Source organism: Mesoplodon mirus (genome assembly GCF_964341445.2).
Source record: "Mesoplodon mirus genome assembly, chromosome: 3".
Taxonomy (NCBI): Eukaryota; Metazoa; Chordata; class Mammalia; order Artiodactyla; family Ziphiidae; genus Mesoplodon; species Mesoplodon mirus.
In genome coordinates this window covers 117092209-117104322 of record NC_138978.1, presented here as the reverse complement: position 1 = coordinate 117104322, position 12114 = coordinate 117092209, and the positions used below count along the sequence as shown (strand labels likewise).

General features: G+C 38.1%; 1 pseudogene across 1 annotated transcript; it reads right to left on the bottom strand.

Annotated features, from left to right (window-relative positions):
• Nucleotides 1-4977: 4977 nt before the first annotated feature.
• LOC309799201 lies at nucleotides 4978-5217 on the bottom strand (annotated as a pseudogene). Its single transcript has one exon. The product of its transcript is annotated as an uncharacterized misc_RNA (transcript).
• Between the last annotated feature and the right edge of the window lie 6897 nt (nucleotides 5218-12114).

The following is a 12114-nucleotide window of genomic DNA, read 5'->3' as shown; positions in this document are numbered from 1 at the left end:
TTTTTTCATTTCCCATTTGGGTCACAGCAGAACGTATGTCAAATAAACCTATTTCCTGCTCTACTTTCTTCATACAATTTGTCAAGGTGCTGGAAGGAATGTGTGTTGGATAATTTATGGGTAAGATTCACTGGCGCAGTGTCCCTGCTTATCTGGTCAAGCATTATTCTGGGTATTTCTATAAGGATTCTTTTGGATGGGAGTATTATTTAAATCAGTGGCATGAGTAATGGCAGTTGCCCTCTATATGGTGGGAACCCCTCATCCAATACACTGACAGCCTAGAAAGAACAAGGCTGATGCTCTCCCAGTTAAAAGATCATTCCCCTGTCAGTTGGACTTCCAGTAGTGTTTCAGCTCTGCAGACTTTGAGTGTTCCAGACTTTGTAATGTCTCTCTCTCTCTGTCCTAGTCCCTCTCTTTCTGTAATATATTTCTGTATGTATATATGTATATATATATATATATATAGTAATATATAATTTGAATATTTCATCTGTCATTTCATGTACATGATTACCTATAGCCAATTAAATTTAAAAATTTGAAAGTTATTAAGAAGTGAATTTAAAGTAAAACATTTAATGTTATATGACACATGTGATGTGGAATTATGACAAATATAATCAGCTTTTAGCGAATAACTGAAGTTCAGGAAACAGTGCCCTAACATGTTGTCCAAAGATTTCATTTTTGCCTTTTCAGAGATTTACCTGTCAAAAGTTCTTTGACAGTTCCTCTCTTCTATCCTGGACCTGAACACTACTCTTTTCTATGCTGTCCCCTTGGACACTGAAGCTTCTCGCGATGGGCCATGGCTGGTGAAGGGCCCTGTCTGGTTTAGGATTAATGTTGCGACTCTCACTTTATATTACTGTAGAAGGTGGGAACACATGTTTAATGGAATTAAGATGTCCCATTTCACCTGACGTGAACACTTCCCTAGACTGCTGTCGTGTGCTTAAAATTCCTTTATCAGGAAATAAATCTCTTGTATTCCATAAGTAAATATCAGGTTTCAATTGTGTGAAACCAAAAATAGATATAAGATACTTATAAGACTCATAGCATCAAGTATAAGTAATTGGGCATGGGGTTGGTAGAGGAGAGAGGATCAGAGAACTAAAGGTCTGTAATCTAGATGAAATATGAAGTTAGGGCTCATCTGATATATTTGCTTTCTTCTACTGTTTCCAAACATATTTTTGGTCTTTGAAGACAGTAATTTAAAATTTTTTTTCACTGTTTTTTCTCTATCTTCTTTCAACAGTCCACAATGCTCAACCTGCCATATTACCTCATTACCCAATATCTACCCCTTAACAGTCCAATTTAGTACTTTGACATGTTGCCTATGCATTTAGTAATAGTCCTTTCATATCTTTCATAACTCTTCCTGCAGTCAGAAGGAAGAAATGGCCTAGTAGCTTGTTTTGGTCAAATAATCAGGAAGCTTTTCAGGAATGTGGTTTTATAATGAGAAAGGAGGAAGAAGAGGAGAATGAGGAGGAGAGGAAGAGAAAGAGGAGACATTTGAAACCTGTGAAAGAGTCCCCAGCTAGGCATGTGCCAGAAGGCCAGGACATAACCTTTCCCTGAAGTGCAGCCACATCTTCACTCACTACTATATATTTTTAAAATATTATGATAAATTGTTATAAAAATGAAGTTATATCATATAATACATAATGGGGAAAACATAAAGATGTTCAAAAATGAGCATGTCTATTAAATTGCCAAAAATAATCAGTTTATATTTTGCTGTATTTAGTGTTAGGAGTTTTCAATTTTCATAAACCCACACACATGCATACATGTCTGTGAGGTTACTGATTTGAGATCTTTCGTCTATTGTAATATGTATACCTCTAGCCGTAAGTTGCTCTCTTTGAGCTGCATTACATTTATCCCTAAGGTTCTTTTATTTTTTTTTTTATTTTCATTCATCCCAAAGTCTTTTCTATTTACTTGTTATTTCTTCTTCACACCATTGGTTATTGAGGAATGTGTTGCAAAACTCCCAGTTGTCAGAGAAACAGAGAGTAGAATGGTGGTCAGCAGGGGTTGAAGGTTGGGGCAAAACTGGATATTTTGGGCAAATGGTACGAGCCTACAGTCATACAATGAATAAGCTCTAGGAGTCTATGGTACAGCATGGTGAGTCCAGTTAATAACACTCAGTTTTGTACTTAAAACTTGCTGAGAAAGTAGACCTTAAGCATTATCAACACACACACACACACACACACACACACACAAACACAGAGGCATAAACACATTTAAATGGTTACTGATGAAGTAATTAATGTATTAAGTGACCGATGGTCATAACCACTGTACAAAATAGACATCTGTGAAATCATCACATTATACACCACAAATAGGTACAATTTAGTTTGTCAATTATACCTCAATAAACCCGGAGGGGAAAGATGAAAGAATAACCATCATACAAAAGAGTAACAACATTTGAGAATCTCTGTGTTCCTTCACCTCCTAGCCTCTCTTAGGCTCTGATACTATTCTCTGAGACAGCTTTCCTTATCCTTTGTTCTCTGAGGGCCTTGTATACACCTCACAGTGGATAATCCCTTTTAGTCACCTGTACTGACCACTTATGCAGTGGGTAGAGTGGAAGTGGGGAAAATAGTGCTGGAAAGTTGTTACTATTCCTGAAAAATCATCCTTTTTTGTTATGGCACATAGTTTATTTAGTTCTCAATTCCCTCAAAAACTTATTAGGCACCTGGAATAATTCAGTCCTCTAATCATTTCTATGTCCTACGGATCTCACTAAGGTCCTTTTCTAGTAGTAATTTTCTGGCCTGATTAAATTGCTGCCTTTCCATCTGAACATAATACAGCTACCATGAGGTTCCCTGACACACAGGTGGAAAGACTGCAACTTTTGTCTCTTTCCTCTGTTGTAACAGTTAGCTGAAATTAGACTTCAAATTCAAAATTGGACTTCTAATCTCATCTCTTTCTCTTTAGGGCTTACAAATTGTGAGTTTTCTAATTCAACAAGGTTTTGAGTTTCTGGGCTGTATTTTTTTTGTTTGTTTTCATTTTTTTCATTTCTGGCGTGCCAACCAGAAAGTTTTTCCTGAACATATGTCTACTGAAATACCTTGGTCAAATCAACAAATGACCAACATTCGGTCTGCCTCTAAAGATACCATGGACAAACATTACTGCAAATATTTTGCCATTGAATAAAATGTATCACCACATTTATGGCTTCCAATATCAGATTCCTTGCCAGACACCCCCAGACTCCTAAGCCAATGCCACAATTTTAAGTTTTGTTATAGGAGCATCCCACCTCAAATAACTAATTTCTGTGTCAGGTCAAATAACAGTAGTTACAGTAGAGACAACTCCCAAATATCAGTGTTGATTTCTCTCATTTCAATGTCTGATGAAGGTTGAGCAGTAATCTAGGCATCTTTTTGCTTCTGCAGTTGTAGTATCTTGGACTCCTTTAATTCTAGGACCAAAAGAAGAGATATGCCTAAAGAAAACATCCCTTTTCATGGCTTGCTGCATTAGCAAGCTATGCACTTAGATAACAAGCTACATAGCAACAGTCATTTTGTAAATCTAGATCAACAATGGCAACCCCAGTGTACCTCAAAGTTGGGTCAAAATAATCAAGAAAGTAATTTCAGAGGTAACAAAATGTAATAAGACCCTGAGGTTGTTGAGTTTTGGAGTAAGAAGAGCACGTTATACACACAGAGAGCAGGCAGCACTTTGCCTGGTAGGGACTGTTTAAAATTCCTTTTATTGGGCTTCCCTGGTGACGCAGTGGTTGAGAGTCTGCCTGCCGATGCAGGGGACACGGGTTCGTACCCCGGTCTGGGAAGATCCCACATGCCGTGGAGCAGCTGGGCCCGTGAGCCATGGCCACAGAGCCTGTGCTCCACAACGGGAGATGCCACAGCAGTGAGAGGCCCGCGTACCTCAAAAAAAAAATCCCTTTCTTTTGTATTACCCATGTTTTCAGAAGTAATATTATTTTATGCAGAATATCCCAATAAGTTCCCAAAGTGTTTTATCTGTGATGTCACATTAAAAATACTGTTAAATTGGGGAAGAAAAAGGACACAGAATATGAACGGGTAATAGAATTTAAGAATCCCCTTGTTTGCTGTACTAGGTATGTCTAGCTACTTTCCTGCTGGAGCAAACATGGTGGTGATGGTGATGGTAATGATGGCAGAGACAATGATGATCAGCCACATCACAAAGTGCCAATTATGTGCCCGGCATTGTGGCAACTGAATTACACACATTCATGTAAATTTTATGCCTAAGAAATTTTCCACTGTAAATGTGATTTCCCCACATTTCAGCAAGAGATTGAAATCCTGAGGAGTTAAATAATGTGTTCCTCAAATCAACCAAGCAGTTATTAAGAAAATAACCTGCATTTGAAATTATATAGAAATAATCATCGATATGACTCAAAATTAAGATAACACTGATTGTGAGAGTCTAAAACTTGGGATCAAAGAAGGAGAGAAGCCAACTAGAATTATGATATGATACTGCTAAAAGCAGGTTTTAAAAGACAGAAAAAAATTTTTCCCATCACATGAAAGAATTGTATTTTATTCAGGAAGTGGAAGATAAGTAGCAATTGCTCAGCTGGTAGCAACTCCTGCCCAGGTGACAGACAGACACAGAAGACAGTGAGAGAATCCTCAGAGGTTGTCAGGAGGAGAGTTGCTGCTTTTCCTTCTGAGGGTCTGTGATGCTTTCTCGGGCACTTCCCAGAGGGAATCAGTATAGCAGCCTCAGATAGGAAACTTCTGGCTGTCAGGAATCACCACACACACACTGCAGGCTGAAAAGTGGAGAAGCTTCTTCTGTATCCATAATAGGCTTTGAAGCGAAGATGAAGGTGGAGCTCTGGAACTAGTTGAGCCAATTGCCCTTATCCTTTCCTGATTCAGATAAAAGCTCAAGCTCTTACATGCTCTTGGGTGGACACTTCTTCTAGCAATGATGGGGAGGTGGCACAGGAAGGCATTTCTGCTGGCACTGCTGAGGCAAGCATGGTTCAGGGCACTTTATAAGTGGGCAAGGTTCTGGACACTTGGGAGGTGGGCAAGGCTCATGACATTTAGATGGGCAAGGCTCAGGGCACTTATGTGGGCACACTGGTAGTGGATGTCAAGGTTGCTTGCACTGCTGCGGTTGAGAAGACATCTTTCTAGAGTCTTAATATCTGAAAGAAAGTATATGACAGTTTTCACAAGAAGGAATTCCTACAGAGAGAAGAGCAAAAGCTTGTGTGATACCAACCGACAGTATCTCTCCAATCTGTGCTTTAATCTTTTTAATACCTTTTAATGAATTTCTGACTTCTCTCTTACTCTTTTACAAATTGTTTCATCAGCCCAGAGAAAACCTTCTCTTTTCTCATAACTTTTCCAATGAAAATATCTTTTTTGAAGTGATGTTTTTTGTTTTTGCTCTTTTTATTTATGAAAACAACATTTTCAAAAAGGCCGTCCCAAGTTCTAAAATCCTAGGCAAGCTCACAAGCAATTCCTATCTTCATTTTCTCTCATGAGTTCCCAACAGGATGACTTATGTACAGAGCATAGGGCAATCAGGAAGAATGCAAGGGCCTCACACCTTCTAAGACAAATACCTGTGACATCACAGTAGAGGGACATCAAAAAGGTATAGAAAAAAAATAATACTTTTTTCTTTATCTCTTCATGTCAAAATTTCCTGTTAATTTCTTTTTCAGTAGAGGAATTCAAACTAGGTATCATAAGTCTAATAAATCAGGATACCAGTTTGCTCAAATGCCATGTTCTCATACATTAAGTAGCATTAAACCCATGATCATGACTTTGGACCCATAAAATTTGCTGTCCCCAACATAAATTCAACATTTTGGGCACAAAGAATAAAGCTGAACTGAAGAAGCAGAGTCACCAGCTTCTCCAAAGTCAATTGGGACTCAAGCATCAGGATGATGGCAGTCATGCAGCAGAGGACCTTTATATTGGGGCTTCTTGCCCCACTCAGGGGGAAGTGAAGCTGCCAAAACTGGCATGGCCCAATCATTTCCCAACCAAAATTCAAATCCATTCATAACTGGCTTGGCAGGGACTCTGAAAACAGGAAATGTCCTGTTCCAGTTTCTCCTCACTGGATTATGTTCTCATGACTCACAGTCCATGCCTTAGCTCTCAGTTTCGGTGGTTTATGACAGTGGGAGGATTTGTGGGGTTCTCTTACTTATAGTCAAAGGCTCCCTTTTTTTATTGGGAAGATGACCATTTTCCCTCTTTCACCTTCCTTGAATTCTAAAACAGCCTGCCTAGTTGCAATTGAACTGTTAGCCATTTTGTTGTACATATTGGTTTGAAAAAATCGTGACTACCTGGTGACACCTTTCTCTTTACCTCAAGTCCTTCTCATAATGCATTTCCCCTTGATCCACGGCTTGCTACTCTAAGTCTCCTTTATTCTTCTAAACTGGATCGAGGGCATGTTGCAGCTCAGCTTAGCTGCCTTCCCATCATGTAACTTAGATACCTTCAGAAAAGTGGTGGTCTCTAAGGTCCTTATATCATTTATTTGCTCCTTCAAATGAAGGACATCAAGCAGATTCCTATTACTCTCATAAACCTGTTTCTCTTCCAGCCACAGAGATTAACTAGTAGTGTAGCATCACCTACAATAATTCGATATTCTGGCAGCTCAGACCCTAGACCTACAACCGAAAGCAAGCTTTTTCTCATAACTCCCTAACATGACATATCACCTGCTCTTACATAATTTCTCCCGACTGACCTCTTTCTACTTCTTCACCTTTGAAGAAAGCTCAGAGGATTATTCAAATTTTCTGTCTTCCTGCTCCTGTGAAATTATTGGAAAACCCATTTAATAAGCAATGCCATTCAAACAACTATTTTTATATGAAAGTTGGAATCACTTTATTAACAATTCAGTCACTGAAGTTAAGTGCCATTCATACACAACCTCTTAATCATTAATCATAATTTTATTACTATTTTAACACATTTTTTAGATTTTCCATATTGGTCACATGGAACATAAGTCAAGTAAACCTCTTTCCTTCTCTGCTTGCTTCATACAATTTGTCAGTGTGCTGGAAGGAAGGTTTGATGGTTAATTTATGGCTCAACTTGACTGGAACTGGATACCGAGATATCTGGTCAAACGTTATTCTGGATGAATTTCTAAGGATCTTTTCAGATCAGATTAATATTTAAATCAGTGGAGTGAGTAAAGGAAGTTGCCCTCGATACGGTGGGTTGTCCTCATCCAACCCTCTGAAGGCCTGAATGGAACAAAATTCTGACCGTCCCCTGGTTAAGAGATAATTCCCCTGCCTGATTGCCTTCCAGCAGGGTTTTGGCTTTGCAGATTTTGTATTTGCCAGACTTTATAATCTCTCTCTCTCTGTCTCTGTCTAATATATATATATACTTATATATGTATTGTAATATATAATTTGAATATTTCATCTACTATTTCATGTACATGATTGCCTATGTCTAATTAAGTTAAAAATTAAGTTTAAAATTCAGTTAGTATAAAATGAAGGTAAAAAAATAATAATAATAATAAATGATACATGTGATGTGTAATTATGACAAATATAGTGAGCCTTTAGGGAAGAACTAAAGTTCTGGAAACAATGCCCTATTATGTTCTCCCACCCTGTCGAAAGATTTCTCTTCTGCCTTTTCAGAGATTTGGCTCTCAACAGTTCTTCATAGTTCCTCTGTTCTTTCCTTTTCAATTCTTATCCTTGGGTGCTGAAGCTTTTTGTGATGGACCATGGCTGGTGGGAGGTTATGCCTTGTTTAGGAATAAAGTTACAACTCTCGCTTTATGTTACTCTAGGATGTGGGAACACACTTTTAATGGGATCAGGATGTCCATCTCACCTGACCCCAACACTTCTCTAGACTGCTGTCATGTGGTTAAAATTATTTTATCAGGAAATAGATCCCTTTAATTCCATAAGTAAATATCAGGTTTAAATTGTATGAAACCAAAAATAAATATAAGATACAATTTAAGATTCACATCATCACATACAAGTGATCAAGGGTAAGTTTGGGAGGGGGAGAGGATCAGAGCACTAAATATCTGAAATCTAGATGAAATATGAACTTAGGGCTGATATGGTATGTTTTCTTCTACATTATCCCAACATGTTTTAGGTCTTTAAAAGACAGTAATTTAAAAATTTTATTTCAATGTTTATTCTCTGTCTTCTCCTTCAAACCTCCAGAACCCTCAACCTTCCATGTAACATTCACTCCCAATGTATGCCTCTTAACTGTTCAATTTGGTACATTGACATGCTGTCAATGCATTTAGTAATAGTCCTTTCATATCTTTTTTAATTCTTCCTGCAGTCTGGAGGAAGAATTGGCCTAGTAACTTGTCTTGACCAAATAATCAGGAAGCTTTTCAGGAATGTGGTTTTATAATGGGAAAGGAGGAAGAAGAGGAGAATGAAGAGGAGAGGAAGAGAAATAGGAGACACTTGAAACTGTGAAACAGTCACCAGCTAGGCATTTGCCAGAAGTCCAGGACATAATCTTTCCCTGCAGCTCAGCCACATCTTCACTGACTACTATACATTTTTTAAAATATTATAATAAATAGTTATAAAAATGAAATTATATTACATATAATAGGGAACATAAAGCTCTTAAAAAATGAGCATCAATATTAAACTGCCGGAAATAATCATTGTTCATATTTTGCTGTATTTAGTGTTATGATTTTTAAATTTTTTTAATAAATCCACATGCATGCATGCATGTGTATCAGGTTACTTATTAGAGATCTTTCATCTTTTGTAATATAGATGTCTCCAGAAGTAAATTTCTCTCTAAACACTGCATTACATGTATTACTAAAGTTCTTGTATGTTGTTTTCGTTTTCATTCCTCCCAAAGTATTTTCTAATTTTATTTGTTATTTCTTGTTTGAGCCATCGGTTATTTAGGAAAGTATTGCTGAACTCACAGATATCACAGAAACAAAGAATAGAATGGCGGTCAGCAGGGGCTGAGGGGTGGGGCAAAAGTGGAGATGTTGGGCAAAGGTTACAAGCCTTCAGTCATAAGATGAATAAGCTCTAGGAGACAATGTACAGCATAATGACTGTAGGTAACAAAACTGTGTTGTTTGCTTGAAACTTACTAAGAGATTAGACCTTAAGCAGTCTCACCACATGCACACACACACACACACACAAACACACAATTAAAGGGTTACTATTGAGGTGATTAACGTGCTAAGTAACCCGATGGTGGTAATCATTGCACAAAATATACATATATCAAGTCATCACATTATACACTGTAAATATATACAACTTAATTTGTCAATTATACCTCAATAAAGCTGGAGGGGAAAAGATGAAAGTATAACCATGATACAAAAGAGTAACAATGTTTGAGAATCTCTGTTCCTTCTCCTCCTTGCCTCCCTTAGGCTATGATAATATTCTCTGACAGAGCTTCCCTCATCCATTATTCCCTGTGGGCCTTGTATCCATCTCACAGTTGTTATTCCCTTTTAGTCACCTGTACTGACCACATATGAAGGAGGTAGTATGGAAAGTGGGGAAATGAGGGATAGAAAGTCATTTCTATTATTGAAAAATCAAGGTCTTTTTAGTATTGGCACACAGTTTATTTTGTCATCAATTCTCTCAAAAACTTATTAGGCACCTGATATATTTCATTCCTCCAATCATTTGTATGTTCTAGGATCCCCACTTAGGTCCTTTCCTAGAAGTGATTTTCTGGCCTGATTTATTTTGCTGCCTTTATCCCTGAACATAAGAGAGCTCACTGGCACACAGGTGGAAAGACTACAACTTATGTCTCTTTTCTCTGCTGCTACATACAATTGAAAGTGGACATAAAGTTCAAAACTACTTCTAATCTCATCTCTTCCTCTTTGGGGCTTACAAGTGGTGAGTTTTCTAGTTTAAAAAGGTTTTGAATTTCTGGACTACATTTCTTTTCTTTCATTTCTGGCTTGAAAATCAGACAGTAATTTCCTGAACATATGTTTATAGCCTGGTGAACACAACAAATAACCAATATTTGGTCTGCCTCCCAAGTTATATGGACAACCATTATATGAAACGTTTTGCCATTGAATAACATGTATCACAACATTTTTGGTTTCCAATATCAGTTTCCTTGCAAACTATCTCCAGACTCCTAAGACAAGGCCACAGTTTTCAGATTTGTTACAATAGCAACCCACCTTGATGAACTAATTTCTGTGTTAAATCAAATAACACTAGTTACAGTAGAGACAGCTCCCAAATGCCTGTGTTTATTTCTCACTCATGTTATAGTCTGATGAAAGTTGAGCAGTAATCTGGGAATCTTTTTCCTTTTGCAGTTCTATCATCTTATATTCCTTTATTTCTAGCATTGTGAGTAAATAATGTAGTTAGAGAAACATCCTCTAAATCCTGTGTATGTTTATGTATAGTATGATTTAATATGAAGACTTTGTTGCTTTTAAAAATAATGCTATTTTAGTGTGTGTGTGTGTGTGTGTGTGTGTGTGTGTGTGTGTGTGGTTTGAATTAACTATTCTGTTTGTGGACACTTAGGACCTCAAGAAGAGGTATGCTTAATGATAAAAGAAATTACCTCAAGATGATGCAATAGAAGGATGTTCTCTCACCCTTTCTTACGAGAACACTGGAATGATAACTAACTGCTGAGCAACCATTGACAAAAAAGTGCTGGAGCCTACCAAAAAAGATACCCTACATCCAAAGACAAAAAGAAGCCACAACAAGGTGGTAGGAAAGGTGCAATCACAATAAAATAAAATTCCATACCTACGACATGGGTGACCCACAAACTGGAAATCAATTATATCACAGAAGTTCTCCCACTGGAGTGAAAGTTCTGAGCCCCACATTAGGTTTCCCAGCCTGGGAGTCCAGCAATGGGAGAAGGAGTCCCCAGTGAATCTGGCTTTGAAGACCAGGAAGATTTGATTGCAGCATTTCCACAGGACTGGGGTAAAACAGAGTCTCCACTCTTGGAGGACATGCACAGAGACCTGTGTGCATCAGGACTCAGGGGTAAAAATCAGTGAACCAATAAGAGACTGGGCCAGACCTACCTGCTAGTATTGGAGCATCTCCTGCAGATGCGGGTGGTGGCTGTGGCTCACTCTAGGGACAAAGACACTGGTGGCAACAGTTCTAGGAAGTCCTCCTTGGTGTGAACCCTCCTGGAGGCCACCATTACCCCACCAAACAGCATGTAGACTCTAGTGCTGGGTCTCCTCAAGCCAAAGAATGAACGGGGAGTGGAACACAGCCCCACCCATCAGCAGACAAGTGGATTAAAGTCTTACTGAGCAGAACTCTGCCCACCAGAGGGACAAGATTCAGCTCTACTCACCACCAGTCCCTCCCATCAGAAAGCTTGTACAAGCCTCTTAAATAGACTCATCCACCAGAGGACAGACAGCAGAAGAAAGAAGAACTACAGTACTGCAGCCTGCAAGATGGAAACCACATCACAAAAAATTAGACAAAATGAAATGTCAGAGGAATATATCCCAGATAAAGAAACAAGATAAAATCCCAGAAAAACAACGAAGTTGAGTGCAGATAGACAACTTTCTGGAAAAGGAAATTGGAATAATGGTAGTGAAGATGATCCAGGATCTCAGAAAATGAATGGAGGCAAAGATCAAGAAGAGGCAAGAAATGTTTAACAAAGACCTAGAAGAACTAAAAAACAGACAAACAGAGATGAATAATACAATAACTGAGATGAAAAATACACTAGAAGTAATCATAGCAGAATAACTGAGGCAGAAGAATGGATAAGTGACCTGGAAATCAGAATGATGGGAAATCTCTGCTGTGGAACAAAATAAAGAAAAAAAGAATGAAAAGAAATGAAGATAGTTGCAGAGACCTCTGGGACAACATTAAACGCACCAATATTCACATTATAGGGGTCCCAGAAGGAGAAGAGAGAGAGAAAGGACCTGAGAAAATATTTGAAGAGATAATAGCTGAAAACTTTCCTAACATGGGAA